Source organism: Amblyomma americanum, chromosome 7, assembly GCF_052857255.1.
Source record: "Amblyomma americanum isolate KBUSLIRL-KWMA chromosome 7, ASM5285725v1, whole genome shotgun sequence".
NCBI lineage: Eukaryota > Metazoa > Arthropoda > Arachnida > Ixodida > Ixodidae > Amblyomma > Amblyomma americanum.
Window position 1 is genome coordinate 46,296,064 of NC_135503.1, and position 18,967 is coordinate 46,315,030.

Genomic DNA, 18,967 nt, shown 5'->3' on the forward strand with positions numbered 1-18,967 from the left:
ACTCCGCCTACCTACCGCGTTGAGTTAAAAAAAAAAAAAAGGCAGCAGCCGGAACGTGTAAACCGATTTAATTAGGGCAATCGGCTGCACAGGACAATAATTTGCAGTTTCTAAGAATGCCCGGAACGTACAGACAGAATTCCCGAGGTAAGAAGGCGAGTTCATATTCCTCTTTAGTGCACGTTTAATACAACAATAACTAGTTTTATTTTTTTCCTGTGTATTTGAACTCACCTTGACTTGTTGCATCGATGATGACTGTTTGCCATGTGTAGTTGAGATCTGGCATCGAGTGTTTGTCACAGTACTTGAAATAGACATCCATTCATAGCCGCTGCCCATAAACCGTATTTGGGCCAATGACATCACCATTTTATCTCATTCTGTATATCTGCTCAATTGCTTGCTGTTTGATGAAGTCAACAGTGCCAAACTCTAGCGAGACATGATGTCCGTACCGGAGAAACATTCAGCTCTTGGGCTAGAAATCACCGAGCAAGAGAAGTGGAGGTTTTTGCCGCAGTCACTTCCCAACAATAGCACTTGTAAAAGATTCATCCCTGTATTGTGTACGGGAGCGACAAAATCTAAATGTTTTAATATGTTTTGCCTCTCCTCCACTGTACACACCTCACCGCTCTAATCTTAGAGCTTTATAACTTCTAAATACTGGCACCGCAAGTTAGAAAGTTCACAAAGTTGCTTTCTTGCTTCGTAGCAAGAACCAGTTGCCTCAAAAGGCTCGCATGGCAAACTTGCGCAACAAACTAAGCTATATCGTGAGGAAGCCCCGAAAACTTGTTTTCGTACGCGAGTCGCAGGTAAATTTACAAATCCAGCTTTTCACTTCATCAAGATAACTGAAAGAAGACGAAAATGTGGATATGCGCTGGTTGGCAAAACCTTACAGAAAGATAGATAATACGCTTTACTACCTAAGATTTGTGACTCCGAGGATGGGCCCCTTGAACAAAAAGCCGAGCTCTAGCTGCCATATCCCACGTACGGTGGAACGGCCGAATATTGTGGCAAAACTGACAACTACGAGCCGCAGAAAGCGCTTGGAGCCGTATACCTTCCGGCCGTGACAGCAAATTTGATCTCTCCAGTTTGCGCGCTTTATTCTGCAAAAACAGCTGTGAGTCTATTTGGATCGTGCAGAAAGGCAGAGTAAAGAAGAATGGGACTATAGTAACGCTTTCGTAATAATAAACAGGATATAATGCCGAAGCAAAATGCCGCGAAGACATTTCGGTATGCCGAAGCCGGGTAACCTAATACAAGCTAAGCAAAGCTAAGAAAAGCTAACCTAAGCCAAAGGAAGGCTATAGATGGCATACTTCCGCTAACGGTGTTTGTTCGCACCGGCTATTTACAGCCGTTCTTTGTTGATTCAAGCCCGCCGTCCGTCACACCTTCGCCACCTTCGCCGCATTGACTCTCGGGTTTCTCCGCGAAAAGCGACCTCTGGCGGCTCGTGGCGTCGTCGCATCAATTAAAACTCTGACGGTTGATACGAAGCCCCACACATCGAGACGCTCCTCTCTAGGAAACTAAATATTAAACTACAAAGAAAAGGGATGCGAAAAACGGGGGATTCAAACATCGGGCCTTGCGCGACGAAACCATCACCCGAGAGCCCCGGAAAAAGCCGAGCGGCGCTTTTGAAGCGGCTTCTCAAAGAGCTCTTCGAAATGCTGAAGCGCGAGGCTGGGACATCTAAGCCCTCCAGTTGCCGGCTCAAAGGGGGGGGGGAGGGGGGGGGGTGTCACGGTAAACAAGCATGCAGGGCAGTGCGGTTTAATCAGCCCCCCGAGAATTTTCGCCTCGGCATTTGATGAAGTGCAGCGACTGACGGGCTTTTCCGAAGCCGGGCTCATAAAAGGGTGCGCCTGGCTAATGTTCACAAAAGCCAGGCAGCGTTGTTTTGCGCCCATCGACGATGACGCGGGGAAGTTTAGCTTCTGTTTCTTTGATTTTTTTACTGCTTACGAGACAACCTTAGTATAGCAAAGTTGCGAAAAAAAGAAAACAGCGCCATAGACACACCTTTACCAGGCGATGCTGGTTTTAATGGCACGATACAACAGGTAACGAAATGAGATAAAAAAAACAACAACCGACGTTTATGGCAGCACAAAGCACTGGAATTTTTCTTTCTTGCGAGACAGTCGAGCACAAAGTGACCCGGCAATATTCACAGTTGCAGTCAGTTACGACATACAGCAGTCGCGGTGGCTCAGTGGTTATTGTGCTTGGCTGCCGGCCCGAAAGATGCGGGTTCGATCCCGGCCGCGGCGGTCGCATTTCGATGGGGGCGAATTATGCTAGACGCCCGTGTATTGTTCGATGTCAGTACACGTTAAACATCCCAAGGTGGTCGAAATAATTCGAAGCCCCCCACTATGGCGTTCCTCGTAGCCTGAGTCGCTTTGGGACGTTAAACTGACAAAACCAAAACCTAAAACCAAATTACGACTTCGGCAGTTCAGTGCAAAAGTACACTGCAAAGCCACTATGTAATCCGCTAGTTGCAGGGTATCCGTTCGGTAGCCGGGGCTCGGAAGAAAAAGTCATAATTGCCGCCGGTTTCTATGCGAGTGCTGCCACACCCAACGTTTACTAGAAAAGGCCTCTAAGTATAAAATAGTGCATGAATATTCGTTCTAGTCTGAAAGGATGCGTGTTAAATATTGACTAGGTGGCCACCCAAGTCTCTTGGCTGGATCATGAGCAGAAAAACGTCATGGCCTCAAGCCTGCAGCGTTTTTTTCACTTTTACTTCCCAGACGAATTTTCGTCGAATCCTTGAACGCACGAACAGTCTACGTTTACTGCGGTGTTGTTCCAAAGGCAGACACTTAAAAACAAATTAAGTAAAATGGTGTTACGCATGCAATTAATAATAATAATAATAATAATTGGTTTTGGAGGAAAGGAAATGGCGCAGTATCTGTCTCATATATCGTTGGACACCTGAAGCGCGCCGTGAGGGAAGGGATGAAGGAGGGAGTGAAAGAAGAAAGGAAGAGAGAGGTGCCGTAGTGGAGGGCTCCGGAATAATTTCGACCACCTGGGGATCTTTAACGTGCACTGACATCGCACAGCACACAGGCGCCTTAGCGTTTTTTCCTCCATAAAAACGCAGCCGCCGCGAAGTTTATAAATTTACGCCGAATTAACATACGTGTGGAAAGGCGGTATTAAGAGCGTGGAGAATAAATGACTGGTAACACAACGTACACAGGCCTGCACAAGCACGCAGAGTGTATACAAGGGGCGCGCATAATCTTGTAGCAGCCGCAACGCTCCGAACAAAGTCGCCAGCGCGTCCACTTCATCGCGAGCGAGGCCGTGCTCCACGCCGGTCCCAGCTCGCACCAGGGAGCGAACCAACGTTTGCTACCGCGCTAAGCTCTCCCCACGTAACCTTTTATGACAAAGGACGCTGTCCCAAGGAGCTTTCTCCGACGCCCTCCGTACTCTCCTGGCCCAATTTCCGCGCGGCCGCTATGCTTGCGAAAATCCACCGCCACATGCAAGCAGTGCGCCATGAACTCTGCATCGCCCGAAAGTTTTGAGTGCGGGAGCTCAGCCCAGCTCGCTCCCATCCTTCTCTCTCTCCCCCCCCCCCCCTTCTCCTCTGAGCCCTTCGCGCCTTCCGCTGCTCCTGGCAGGGAAGAACATAGGCAGCGGTGGTGGAGAAGAAAGGGGAAGGGGGAGGAGGTGGACTCTGCGAAATCATTGTCTTGCGCCACAAATCTCGCGGGGGTAGAAGGCACCACCTTACAGAGTGAGGCCAAGCTGGGAAACGCTATCGCGCGGTCGTGCAGTTTGCAGCAGCTTTTTGGGGCGAGCCTAACGAGATTTAAGACTTTTCTCGAGCTGCATGCAGGCTCGCCATCCTCGAAACGGTGGAGTGTCCCGAAAAATCACGGCCGCTCGGCGCTCCAGTGTTGGTCGCAAGAGGACTGCTTGGCGTGCTTGCGGGCAATGCAAGATTGAAGGTTCGAGCAACTGCTCATACCTACTGGGAGTAAGTGCACACAGGAATATGTTAAACCCTGCGTGTGGTTGACCGCACCTGTTAGTACTATTGCTTGATGTTTTGGGAGAATAAATAGACATCGAATAGTCCCAACTTTTCAGGTAACGCGGGTGCACGGAACAATCGCCCATGAAGATTCAAAAAAGTTATACGGAAACATTTAGCTACAAACGTTGCGTTATTTATTGATAGCGTTTACGGCACGAGAGAAAGCTTGTCGAACCTTGCTCTCGTTCACGATGTGGCTAGAGCGAAATTATTTAGCGCCGTGCACTTATGAATATTTGTGCATAAAGGAATACATTTTTCAAATTTCCATACTAAGAAGCAAACTTCGTTTTTTTTTCTTTGCGCATGCAAGAACGTCGTTCACTAATTCAATTCCTGAGAACGGAATGAAATGTTGCTTAACATGCCAACAATTACCTTGTCCCTTCGGCAGGAAATAAGTGTCGGTTTTATCCTCTCACAATCAGTTCTTTCATTCTTAAAACCACTTCCGCATGTACCGCAGCGGTGACCAAGTGGTTGAGCACCCGCCTCGCATGCGGGAGGTGTGGGGTTCGATCCCCAGTGCCGCCGGGTACCCACCGGTAATGCAATGGGTACAGGCTTCCCCTCACCTGGTGCTCGGCTTATTTAGGGTGAAATGCTTGGGAAATGGGTCTTTGGCCCCACATTGAGAAAAATTGCCGATTGCCTAGCTCTGTTAGGCCAGGATATACGTAGCGAAAGAGCGGAGGCTTCTGCATCGGAAGAGTGCATTCACTAGATGCGTCTTTATTCATGGTTAAAGCTTGAGCCGTCATGGCGGAGTGGCAGCGTCTCCGCCTCAAACGCCAAAGGCCCTGGTTCGGTTCCGAGCCTCGGCACAGGTTTTTTTTTTATTCAGTGAGTGTGCGGGGGGTTTCAGTGGCTCCCATAGATGCCGCCACCGCATACGTTGGTTAGCGGTTAAGCGCAGGCTCTGTTAAGGCGCGTTTATACTCCGGCGTAACGTGCGCGCTGTACGGCGACGTCACGTCGGTCAAAGCGAAACCCTCTATACTCCAACTGCGCTTGACCACCGACGCGTTCGGCGGCTTCGGCGCACTCTGACCGCACTGGCGGAGACTTGAAGAATATCTATTTCGCGCCGAGTGCGCCAGCCACCGCCGGCCCGGCCAGACCGGTTCGGCTCCACGGCGAGGCGCGCGTTGTGACGTCATGTGCCTCCTCGGAGCACCGCCACTGCGACATCACAAGCTTGCGGCCAGTAAAGCTTTCGCTTTGAAAGAAAATACCCTGTGTCATGGTGCTCTTTGGCCATAGATGCCCTTGCGCCATAAAAATCCATAATTATCAAAACGAGGTCGACGTCACGGTTATGCGACCCGGGTATACGCTAGAAAACGCGCTGTCGCAAATGAAGCGCTTCTTACCCAACACCCGCGCATCTTACCCAGAAGACAAAGCAGAGAGATAAGATCAAAACGAATACCAAGGACGCGATGAAAGGCGATAAGCACAACAACCGGGCGCCAGCAACAGACGACCGCGGGGGCAGCGGGCACAAAGCTGCTCTCTCTATTATCGGCTGAAAAATGGTTTCGGCTCCGCGCTTTCCGCTCTGGACATTGTCCCCCGACATGCTAGTCTCGGCGCTCCCTACTCGGCGTAGCACGCTCTTTGTCCGCCGCGGCACCAGCGGTGGCAGCAAGACGTTCTTTCGTATTTTATGAGCTGTTTTCGAAGGTGTTGTTTTCTTTCCTCTCGTTTCGCTTCATTTCCCTTGCCGGCGCAGAATCATTTTTTTTGCGGCCGCGCCGTATTGGCTGCGGTGACGCTTTCATCCGCCACGACCGACGCAATGCTTGCATATATATACACGTTCGTGTCGCGCACAATGAACTTCGTCGCTCACATTGTGCCGAGCCGAGGGAGGACTCAGCTTCGCTCCCTCCCTGCGTTGCTCTTCTCTTCACTCTCTCCCGAGCGTCCTTTCTTTCCATCCTTATTCGTTTATTTCTTTTCTTCTTCGTTACTTACTCCGTGGTCGCCTCAGATGGACAGGCGCCTTGCGGAATAAGGAAACTTGGGGAAAATTATTGCCACATGGGGTTGACGCTATAGCGCCGTCAGCTTCCCTCCCGAAGCCCGCCTTCCTCCTTCTCTCTATCTCTTTCCTTTCCTTTCCCTCCTTTCACGTTTTCTTCCCTCGGTCGCGTGGAAGCAATAGCGCGTAGCTTCATGAAAGCAGAGCGTGGCGTTGAGTTGAGAAAGCTTGTCGAGAGAAGTCTTGCAGCCATTCACTTTTTTCTCCTGCTTTTCCCTGGCGCAGGTTGTTTTTACTTTAGGGAAAGAGCTGCGTATGGGACACATCTTCGGCAGCTGCCGACGCGACCCGCCGCGGTGGCCCAGTGGTTAGGGCGCTCGGCTACTGATCCGGAGTTCCTGGGCTCGAACCCGACCGCGGCGGCTGCGTTCTTATGGAGGCAAAGCGCAAAGGCGCCCGTGTGCTGTGCGATGTCAGTGCACGTTAAAGATCCCCATGTGGTCGAAATTATTCCGGAGCCCTCCACTACGGCACCTCTTTCTTCCTTTCTTCTTTCACTCCCTCCCTTGTCCCTTCACTTACGGCGCGGTTCAGGTGTCCAACGATATATGAGACAGATACTGCGCCATTTCCTTTCCTCAAAAAACCAATTATTATTATTATTATTATTATTATTATTATTATTATATTATTATTATTATTATTATTATTATTATGACTGCCGACGCGTAGCTCTCTCAGCGCAATCACGTGACCCCACTATGCGCGCAGATCGTATCGCTCCGTTGCACACTGCGTCCGATGGATGGCGCCGGAATTGTTCGCGGTGATATGACTGTCGCGTGTCGGTGTGGGTTACGTAACCACCTGCATATATAAAAAGGAAACTGACAACGTTTACACCATGCCGAACAATGCGGGAGACGCAGAGATAGCAACATCGCGCGTTCGCGGTGGTGACATATTCTTTCTCAAGAAAGGACATGCCTAAATAAAGCTTTGCATTTTACCTCTAGCAACCGAATACGTTTATCTTTCTAACTAAGATTCTGGACATCACATGTCGCGATTTCAAAACGGCAGAACAGTGCTCTCCGCCTTAGTTTAACCTTGGAAACGTTATTCTGGCATGAACCGAGTAAGAAGCTGTGAGTGCAGTGACGATTTCCACGAAATAGACGCCACGCTGCGACGACGCCGCGAACTACTTTAAGAAGGATCGGCGCGCGCGGAGACGCGTCTGTTGCTACGTGTCCTATGGGATTCGCCCGCATATTCTGATGATGTCAGAGTTTTGATGAAAAAAAAATGCCACTAGAGTACTGTTACGTTGGTATCTGCAGACTAATGATATAAGAGAGCCGCTAAGCATGAGTGCGTGAGGCTTCCTGGTGCCTGTGTAATACGAGGCGCCGTCAGTAATAAGCATCGCTGAGCATACGTGACTATGGGACACGTTCGAAGCGCGAACAGGTTTGTGCGCAGCTCTTTGTAATCGCATGCCTTATTACAGCACGCTTGTACTACGGTGATACGGGGCCTTGTTATCCAAGTAGATGGAATTGATGAATATTTCCCTCGAATTAGTAGGACGTTCTTGCGAGCTAGTTGGTTCATGGCTCCAGAAATGCTAAAACTGCTCAAAAGACGAGGGCATAGGCAACGAGGAACACACTGCGCACGTGGAATTGTATTTTGACATCATCACCCTCCATTCGCACCCTCACTCTTCTTTTGCCTTCCCTTTCCCTCTTCCCCAGGGCGGAGTAGCAGGTCAGGGTCATCTTACAGCAGGCCGACATCTCCACCTTTCCATTCATAAGTTACTTTCTTTCTCTCTCTCTCTCTCTCTCTCTCTGCGCCCGTGGTGTTTTGTGTGTTCCTCGTTGCCTATGTCCTCGTCTTGTGCGCAGTTTTAACATTTCTGGACCCTCGAATTACATTTAATTGATCCATTTTGCAGTTGGATTATTCGCTGATGCTGACATCAGTCAGATGGACGCGCGGATGGATAGAATCGAGCAAAATTAGACGAAAACAATTATATGACACCCGTCTTAAATTCACTTCACACCTCCTGATCTCTGCTTACGAACTGACAGCACAAAACGCGATTAATTGCTCCGAGAAGACATTGCGCGAAAAAAATGCGACCTCGTTTTATTAGTCAACAAAGTAAGCACATGGTTAAAAATGTATATTAATATATGAAGTAGCAGTTGGTTATCACAATTCAACACAACACGTGCACACACAAGAAAAATAACAAAAAGGCGTAGCTTTATTCGTCCAAGCTCAAGCTGCAGTGACTGGCAAACTTTTGCGGCTTGATTTCTGCGAAGAAGTGCTAAAAATTGACATTCACCGGAGCATGCTTACTTGAACGTCTGGCTTTGTGATTACAAGAGTAATCTTTAAAGATTAAGAGACTTTGTGGTACAAGAGTCTTTATTGTCGGTGACATTGATTTTAAATTATCTCTACAGTGCAATGATCGTCTAGAGCTTCGCTCTCATGCCGGGCTGTTTGTAAAACGCGACACAGCTATTTCTTTCTTGCCTTTTGTTTATTTCTTTACTACCTCGACAACAGTGACTTTCTAGCTTACACAAGGTTGCCAACGTCGCCAAACAAGCTTTAAAATACATTTTAAAACAACTGCGATACCTCCCAGGCTGACCCCGGAACCAGTCCTCCATAACGCCGCCATATTGAATCGATTAAGGTGCCCCCTCCTTAAATGTTACCAATAAGGACTGCAGCTGTAGTGACAGCGTTTCTGTCGTGTATTTTTCTTGAAGAAAACTGAAACTGTGGTGTGTTACTGAGATCACGATGTTAGTAGGTGTTCGTATGTTAGTAGGTTTCGTTCACAAACGAAAGTCCAGGACCGCGGCTGTGAAGCTGTGTGTGTGTGTGTGCGTGTTTTGGCGCCTTTAAATATTTACAGTGAACAGCTACCAACGGCCAACAAAAAGTTCTCTTATTCTCTGCAACTGTCTGTTAGTGAGAGTTGACTACTTAGATCATTTCGGGTTTGTAAAATAAGTTCCTGCCATATGGAGTCACCAGTTTCTGAGCGGGCCGACATCATATCCTCATAATCGTGTAATAACAATTGTTTTCATGCACTAATTTATTATTGTTACAATGCCGAGAAGAGCAGCAGATGGACAAAAACGTGTTAGTTTATGGTACGTGACAATCGCTAGAATGTAATCAAAATTAAATTTGCGTTCTCAATACAGTTAGCTGTTACAAGTCAAACCACGGTTATATGACAAACTGTGTTGATGTAATACAGAAGCAATAGTTATTTCTGCTGCTGAAACTAAACAAATATATCGCAGAAAGCTAGTCTAGCTGTGAACATGATCTTGCCGCCAACAAAGGATAAAAATACGCACCCATAACAATGACATTAAGTTGTTAGTCGAGATGCTAGTGGCAAGACAAATTTTTTGCAGGAAGCCATGCTAACATTAGTCTTGGTTAGCAGCGCTTTCTATCGCAGGTCTTCAAAGAAGCATTAAAGACGGCGGAACTACCTGCACCTTTGTTCAGCCGCCTTCAGGATGGAGAAGTTCCTTTCTTGAATCAGAAAAGAAGAGGAGAAAAAAACAAGACTAGAAAGGCACGAAAGATTGCTCCGCTCCGATGCCAGAAAGAAAGACTCTCTCTAAAGCCTCCCCTCCCCCGCAATTTTTCTTTATCAGTGTCTTTAAAGGGGACAGGAGAATGAAAGGAGGACCTGAGATCGCAAACAGAGCTCTCGACACAATGAACAGGGGGGGGGGGGGGGGAGGACATTAAAGGCAATCGCCACCACCCCAGCAACAGGGCCTCTCACTCTGTTTTCAAACTCGTCCAACCTCCTCACTTTTGTGTTCCTTTGTTTCATGCCCCATCTATTCGCGAGAAACGCTCAGCAGGATCAACAGCGATCCGACGATACAAATAAAAAAAAGTGAGTGAAAGGCAACCCAGTAAAAGCGAGGGCTCGGTACATTTAGAAGTTGTCGACACTGGCTATTCTACAACCTTGTCAAGAGAGGAGTGCCAGAAAAAAAAGAAAAAGAAAAGAAGCTTGGCTTCCCTGTCACCACAAGGTGCAAAGATAATAAAAAAAGAGGAATAAAAAGAGCGTTCTTGATAACCCTTGTTTCGGTTCTCGTTTCAACAGGCACTGCCGAGTCACTGGCCGGTTGATCGATGCCGCGAAATTCGGGTGTGACAGGGTGAAAATTCGGAATTGGAACCAGTCCACTTGGCACTTAGAGCAAAGGAAGTGAGATGAAAGAACTCTCGCTCCTGAGAAAGACGAGCGGGTTTCGGAGTGAATTTCAAGGTTCGCCACTCCTAGCCGTCGCGATTGCTTGTTTTAGTCATTGTACGCGCAGCCGCTGCCCCGAACCGCAATGAAATGGCGGAAGTTTCGTGACATTGGGCTAGCCTGCTTTCCTTCGACGACAGGTGCTCTCGGAGCCTGGTTATAAACGTATTAGGACGGCTTCGAGAAGCAAGCGTCATCTATAAGCGAGTCGGCAGTCTGGAGCAATGTCGTTTAACTGGGCGCTTTGCGGTACGTAGCCACCCAAAAAGGTTTGCTTGCGTATTTGATATTTCAACGCTGGTTTCGGGACTTTTTATCTTTGATCGAAAACAAGAAAATTCCGCAAACACAACACTTCCCAGCTTTTACTGCGTACTTTATTTGTCGTTGACTCGAGAAAGCCTGAAGTTTCAAAACACTTGAGGTCTCTATCAACACTCGAGACGAAGACGCGTTCTCAAACTTCTCAGCGCAGACCCGCACTCGACTGCTTGGACTCTGTGGTTGGGACATCTGACGGTACACCGAAGAGGTCGAGCGGCCATTTCCTTTTCCGGTTTTCGTAAACACTTGAGTAGCAGGGTTGAGCGGGTTTCTCTTGAGTGATATCAATGCAAGGAAACAAGAGAAACATTCCTTTCAAGAGAAACTCATGCCGAACTCGTAGCACGGCCTTATTACATAACCTGCGGTATGTATGTATGTATGTATGTATGTATGTATGTATGTATGTATGTATGTATGTATGTATGTATGTATGTATGTATGTATGTATGTATGTATGTATGTATGTATGTATGTATGTATGTATGTATGTATGTATGTATGTATGTATGTATGTATGTATGTATGTATGTATGTATGTATGTATGTATGTATGTATGTATGTATGTATGTATGTATGTATGTATGTATGTATGTATGTATGTATGTATGTATGTATGTATGTATGTATGTATGTATGTATGTATGTATGTATGTATGTATGTATGTATGTATGTATGTATGTATGTATGTATGTATGTATGTATGTATGTATGTATGTATGTATGTATGTATGTATGTATGTATGTATGTATGTATGTATGTATGTATGTATGTATGTATGTATGTATGTATGTAGTAAACGTTCCGAGATAACATGGTTGCTGAGCGGATGTCTTCGTGAAGGTTCTTTCGTTTTATTTTGTTTATATTAGACGGAAAAAAGCGAGGACATATTCGGTAGCCTGCAGTGTACGCTAGCCACTCACGGATTATGACAGCACGTGGGCACCCTTGACTACGCAGGGCTTACTGCGACGGCGAAATAACAAATAAAACATAAAGAGTTTGCACAATGGGACGCTGTGAGTCGCCGGGCTTGGAAGAAACAGGACCACGCGCGGTGGAACGCAAAAAAATAAATCAACGCGGATGTTCGAACACCGTTTCCAATCATTTTGTTCAGCAACCGTGAAGTATACTGCTGACACAACAATTTCTTTAAATACGTACGAACGAGTCCACTGTCCAACCACGATAGGAAAGCAGTGAGACGTGTCAAGTCCGTGCTGCCCTCTTCAGAAGGCCTGGCTTGGAGAGAAACTCTTAAACTCTTATTTGTTCTCGTCCCCAGAGGACCGGGTGAAAGATAGCGTGTTTTCTTCAATCTGTGGAAGGTGCATTGACTTTTTTCTTAGAGCTCGCCTGCAGGTGATTTCGACCGTGTCCTTTCTTATGGGCAGTGCTCGCAAGCCGTGAAAGTAGAGCCGAGCGGCTCTGAAGAGCACTGGATGCTCCTCTATGCCTTTGATATGTTTTACTCAATTGTGCAGTGGTCAGGCACTTCGTCAAGCTGTCTACTGGGGGCAACATTGGATTATCTCAAAATTTTCAGTGGAGTGGCGGGGAGAATGGAGTTTTCGGAATTACATCCCAAAAGGTCCTCTACGATGCTGTCTGGTTTCGTCAGGAAATTGAGCAGGCTGCGACTCAAGCGCCGGCCTTTCAATTCAAGCTGACGGGAAGTCAGTAAACTGAAAACTGCGTTCCATTGTCTGTACCACTGGTCATTTCAGATTTCGAATGAACAGCGACACGTGGTCACGAAGGGGAAATTGATAAATGTTGCATTAGTATTTTTTTAAGGATCAATCACTACAGAAGAAGCCAGGGCTTTCCCTTGAACTTGGAGATAGCGGCTGTTGTGGTGAACGTGATAATAGCTCTTAAACTATTATATACATGGCGTTTAGAACTTATGGTCGACGTGTTTTTGAGGTATGCATCAACAAATAAGTCGCAAAGTAATAATAAAATACAGAAAAAAATGAATTACTGGGGCCCGGAATTCTGAGTGAACTCAGTGGAAATATTTTCAGTGCTGCCAATATCAAAGAGAATGAATGAAGATGCTAGGCTTAGTTTAGAGGTCACTGAAATGAGCCTCGCAGGCTTAATGGAGTAGGTACTTGATGTGAGGCATGCCAGAGCTACAGTATCGTGGTTGCTTGTTCACTACTTTTTTTTCCTTCCAGCCCTTCCACATCGCATGCGGGAGGTGCGGGGTTCGATCCCCAGTGCCTGTGGGTATCCACCGGTGATACAATGGGTACAAGTTTTCCCCTGACTTGGTGCTCGGTTTATTCAGGGTGAAATGCTTAGGAAATAGTCTGTGACCACTGACCACACGTTGAGTGAACGAAAATACCTTGTGCCATGGGGCTCTTTAGCCACAGCCCTTGCGGCGAAAAAAATCACTATCATTATTCCAGCCCTTGAGGCAGGCTTGTGCAAGATTATAACGCTGTGATCATGACGCAGTTTTAACGGGACAATGTATAAGGCTCCAGTTATGCATAAAATCCGGTGACGTTGACGTCAGTGCCGCCGTCGTCTTCGGCGGCGTTGTGAGCGAAAATCCCCGGAGGAGCAATCTAGGTGAGCCACTTAGGTCACATGACCTTGTGGCGTCATCACAACTTGGCCATCGGGTTGTGAGCCAACTGGACACCATGCCAAGTGGCAGTTAGTTTAATGATTGGTCGCGAGAGGTTGCTCGGGAAGAGCAACTTGGGCTGCACAAGCCCTACACCGGTGGCAGCCCTGCCATCGCAGGGCACTGGCACATCGCTTAACCGCTGCACCACTGCGCCAAGAGTGGTATGACGCCTCCCTGGGACCTTTGCATGTAAGGTCGAGAATGAACACTTCCGTATATTTGGACAGTTGATCATTAACGCTATCACGTCGTAACCTTAAGGCAGATCTTAAGTGACCCCTCTAATTTTTTTGTATGCCTCACGTGATGTGAAGTTCTCTTGTACGCCGTAGCTCCATGGATGAGCTGATGAAGCTAAGGCTTAAGCAACTTAAGAGAGGAAATTGAATTACACATTATTGGCTTGCCGCAGGCAAATCCCGTGTGGCGATTTATGTTTACGAATGTCTTGCGCATGCTTCGAAACGAGACACACACTACTACAGTTTGGCGCGCCTATTCTTTAGGCCCATAGGTTACAAGAATGAAGTAGAATAAAAATACCAGCTAGTGCTGAAGCAAAGTGTGTCAAACATGATTTCTAATATTATTCGCCGGATGCCCAACATCACCAATACGGCAGTGAGAAAGAGAAATGAAAGTGCTATTGTAACATGAGAGTGCAGAAGGTTTCTCTAGAGCCTTGTGTAGTGCTGCCTAAAGAAAGGGACATACCACCACAAATAAATTGCTCTTTCCTGAAAGGCTTAAAATGCAGATCAACTCGCCGCTCTAGCTTAGTGACTAGGGTTCGGCTGCTGACCCTAAGGTCGTGGATTCTAATCCCGACTACTGCGAGCCGCATTTCGATGGAGGCGGAATACTGAAACGCCACAGTTCTATGCGACTTCAGTCTACGTTTAAGAACTCCAGGTTGCCGAAATTCATACCGAATTCTCCATTACGCCGCGTCACATAACCCAGTAATTTTTATATTTGTTTTAAACTGTAAATGACGGAAGCGACCCCACGTGGGGCTTAAACTGCGTAGAAAGAGCAGTTTAGCTCGGTGTGGGAGGAATGGACAGAATATAGAGCGGCTTGCATTGAACGAAACCCGTTTCCGACGTAAATATTCCAAGCCGCAAAAAGAGAGAAGAGAAGAAAAAAAAACGTACCGTAAAGGGAAATGGGACGGAGGACAGTAGGGGAGGTGGAGCGGGCGACAGCAGCAGCGTAGTCTCTTTATTTGTCCACATAATTTCTTCACTCAGCCAGAAGCGCTAATGCTCCTAATGCATAAGAGAAGTGTAAGGACACGCCTTCAAACGCATTTTAGCGAGATCTTTGTGTTGGCGGCGCTCTCCGCTTCGGTTCAGCACGTGCCTTCTTCCGCCATCTTTATCTCTCCAAATTCTTACGTCGTTGAGTGCGTTAGGCGATAGCCGGAGCCCTATCGAGGCTAATAAGAACAAAATACCCACTCATCGTTTACCGAGTTACGTCGGCTCACTGTTAGGAACTTCTAACAAAAGCTCTAAGGAATGAAGTGAATGCTGCAGGTAGTTTAGTTGTCCCAGCTTAACGTAGCTGCGTCCATCTAAACTGCACTGCCGCTTTCTCACTGCGTCAGCGAGCATTCGCGCCCACTGGAACTTTACATTCTACTGCAGAATACATTTTGCTCTAGGGGTAACTCTCATTGTTTGCCGAAGCGGAAGAACTCCCCCCCCCCCCCCCCCCTCTTACTGAGCCGCCTTTGCAGCATTATTATCACCACCAGGAAGTGAGTACGATTTGCCCCTCTCTGCGAATGAATTCCGGTTCATTTCAATGCCAGAGGCGGGACTCAGACGGCTCATGCCTGCCATTCCAGCACAGCTTCAAAACAATTGAAACTTCCCAGAGCTGTCAGTTTCTAGCGTTTCTTTTATTTTTTTTAATCTTTGCTCTCCGACACCGTCGTCGGAATACCTTCGTCTTTCAAAGCAATCCCCGTAGGCGGCACATTCAGACTAGAAAGTGTCAGCACAAAACGGGCTCCTGGCTGAGCGGTGTCAGAAATTAAACGCCGCCGAGGTTCAGCTTCGAAGTACGAGTGCATTCCCTCTCCTGTACGGTGAGAAAACGGCAGCGTTTACTTATGCAAAATAGGCTCAGCGGGGCTGGCCTCCGTACTCGGTAGGCTCGTTAAAGTCCGAAGTGACCTGGAGTTTAAGGTCCGTGGGTGCTTTCGAATGAACTGCACTTTTTTTTTTGCTGAGCTATACGGGGCCGGCTCGATACCTTGAGCGCGGAATTTTGAGCTAAACGGGCGGCTGTATTTAGAGTGTAGCACGAAGTACTAAAATAGCAGTAGCTAATTTTACAGGCGGCAAGTTTTGCACAGTAGGGTTATCTATCGAAGTAACTTCGACGGCGGTAAACCTTGGGAGTTTGAGAAATAGGACAAGTGCGAACATTTTTGCGCGTCCCATTAAAAAGCTCAACCTTAGTTCTCAATATATACACGTGTCATAGCTCTTTATGCCAGCATGCTGAGAGGCCATTACGGACTGTTGAGAAGACTTAACTGTTTCCATTTCCGTGCCAGACACAGGATAACCATGATATCCGACGCCTCCTAGATCTCCGCAGTGGCTTTGGATTCAGTAGAGCTTGGTCGCTTAGTGCTAAAACGGCGTAAAGAAAAGCAGGTGCGTCACAAAGAGAACGATAGTATGCTTCCCGCTTTATGAAGTCTCTCTCAAAGGATTGGCTGCAATACATTGAAGTTTCGTGTCATGCTAAGAATATCTTAACATTTGCGGGACATCTGAGCCAACGTCATTGCCTTGGCTTATGACGTTTGATGATGTTTCATGATGGTACGTCAGTGATGCCTGCTGGCACAGCATATGGCACAATGAAGATTTGATGCACAGTTTAGTTCGTGCATATGAGTTTCCCTGCCTGACGTCAACTGTCAGCAAAACTGTTTCATGCAGGATAACCAGAAGAATTGCAATAATCTGCAAATGATCTCACCGTATGTTGTCAGCAGCAAGTTTTGATTTCTTACGCAATTGAGACGGGCGTTCGTTTACCACATACAAGTTTTGGACTGGGCTGTCGCTTACGACGCCGAAACGCTTGCTGTGACAGCAAGCTATCGGTGTTTCGAATGTGATTCGCACAGGCTGTCGCTTTCAGTCACCTTTCACAAGCGGTAATGAACTTCATGCGTAGTTTGCGGAGTGTAAGCATTTTAAAGACATCTGTCAGAAGCAATACGAATGGCACAGAAAGTTAGCATTAGAAATAAAAATAAAAGAAATTGTTTTTTGAGGAAACGAAATGGCGCAGCAATTTTCTAACATCTCGCTGGACACAAGAACCGCGCCGTAAGGGAAGAGAAGAAGGTAGGAGTGAAAGAAGAAAGAGAGAAAGAAGCACCATCGTAGTGGAGGGCTGTGGAATAATTTCGATCACCTGGGAATCTTTAACGTACACTGACATTGCACACAGAGCCGCCGCGCTGGCTCCGTGGTTATGGCGCTCGGCTGCTGGCCCGAAAGACGCGGGTTCGATCCCGGCCACGGCGGTTGAATTTCGATGGAGGCAAAATTCTAGAGGCCCGTGTACTGTGCGATGTCAGTGCACGTTAAAGAACCCCAGGTGGTCGAAATTCCCCGAGCCCTTTACTACAGCGTCTTTCATAGCCGGAGTCGCTTTCGGGCGTTAAGCCCCCATAAACCAAACAAAACCGACATTGCACAGCACACGGGTGCCTTTGCCTTTTTCATATTATGCACAAAATCTGAAAGAGGGACACGGTATAAAAATTGACGGCAGAGATTGACGAAAATGTTCTTGATAATAGCAAATGATGGTCGACCCCCAAGAAGAGATAGGTGTAAAATGGAAACCTAAATCTTCCTGGTTGATGCGGTCTTCGGCGCATACACGCACTTTCGGGTTGCAGGCGCTGACAGCAGCCAAGGGACTCCGAAGCCAAGACAAAACAAAGCGCCTTTACCCACTACTGAAAGAGGGCGAAGCAGACTAGATGGCTGACGCAAAATTCAGCAACTGGGCCATTTCTTTGTGAGCACTGAATTTAAATCGACTCGTATAAAACGAAATGAAATCAAATGAAATCACGGTTTCTGTGTCTAGTAACTGTGTCTGTAATTTCTGTTTGCGCCTCTGATTTTATTCTTACACTGCGTTCTACCTCTTCACTGGTGGACACCACAACTAGTGGTTATTTCTGACGATTGTTGTCCGGTGGACATATAAGCCGACAGGTCTTTTTAAACTTCTTGTCTTGTTTCCATGTTTTTAGAAGCGTTTGTTGTCAAAAGATTACGCTTTAGCCACCCCAAACCGAGAAGCTGAATTGGTTGTTTCCTGTTTATATTCTTGCACCAAAATTTTGCTTCGAAATAAAAAAAAAATATATGTAATGGCCTGCCCCGTGCGAGAATACTCGTCTCAATAGAAGAGCACAAAAAGAAAAGAGAGCTAGGCAAAGAGCCGCTATTTTTCGAAACGCTGGTCTCCCATCGTTCCCGGAAGGCAAAACCATCACTGCCATCAAAATCACGCTGTTCAGCGATGGAGAGGGATTGCCCGCCAGGATTCTCCGGCGGAGAAAGAAGCAACACGTCGCGTCAAGGTGAGAGCGGCCGCGTGTTTTTTTGGCTTTTCTTGAGCCTGTTTTTGAACACACCTGGACGACTTGCGTTTCCGCTCCGGGGGCTGGCAAAATAAGGGGCCTTTCTCAGCCTGGCCCGTCGATTCTGGGAGGTCTGTTGCGGACTTAGCCCGGGCCTAAGGGATTAGGTGGGAATAGAAGCTCGGCTTTTGTGGTCGAGGCACCGTCTGGCAAGGACGGGGAACGCCAGCGAATAAAGGAGGAAAAAAGGAGAAAGAAAGAGAAAACGGAAGAAACGAGGAAGAAAAGAAAGAAAGAAAGAAAGGAAAAAGAAAAAAGAAAAAAAGAAAGAAAGTAAGAAAGAACGGAAGAAAAAAATGAAGGAACAAATAAATAAATAAATAAATAAATAAATAAAGAAACAAAGAAAGAAATAAAGAAAGAAAGAAAGACGCTGGGGGCGAGGCCTGCGGGGCTGTGGAGGTGGCGGTTAGAGGATAGGATAGTTGGAGGGGGGGGGGGGGAGGTCAGAATGCGTCTGCATTCGACCCTAGCTAGCTATGCCGGCTTCTGCTTCTTGCTTTGACGCAAGGTAATGGAGACGTACGATCGTTCGGTCTTGGGGTGTCGGCAAGCTACCACCGCCGTCTGAAAGAGGTCGCCGTCGGCGAGGATATCACTTGTTATTGTTATTAGTTGCTCTTTTCTTGCCCTTTCCCGCCGCTCTGCATTTTCTTTTGCCTTTTAGCGCCTCGTTCGGCTCACTGTCTTCAAAATGTTTGCTTGTTCTTTTTGATACTAATTGGGGCGAATTTGAGTTAGCATTCCGAAAAAATTCTCTTCGGACACAGGAGATGTATTTCTTTCTCAGAACTGGGACAAAAAAACAAAAACAAAAAAAAAACTTCGGGCTAGGAAGATAAATAAAGAAAGGAGACAGACCATATAAA

The 18,967-nt window shown here is 47.1% G+C and overlaps 1 protein-coding gene across 2 annotated transcripts in view; it reads right to left on the reverse strand.

The window, feature by feature from the left end:
• The window catches only part of LOC144099035 (uncharacterized), a 187,983-nt gene that overhangs the window by 80,294 nt on the left and 88,722 nt on the right, over positions 1 to 18,967 (reverse strand). The window lies entirely within an intron of this gene.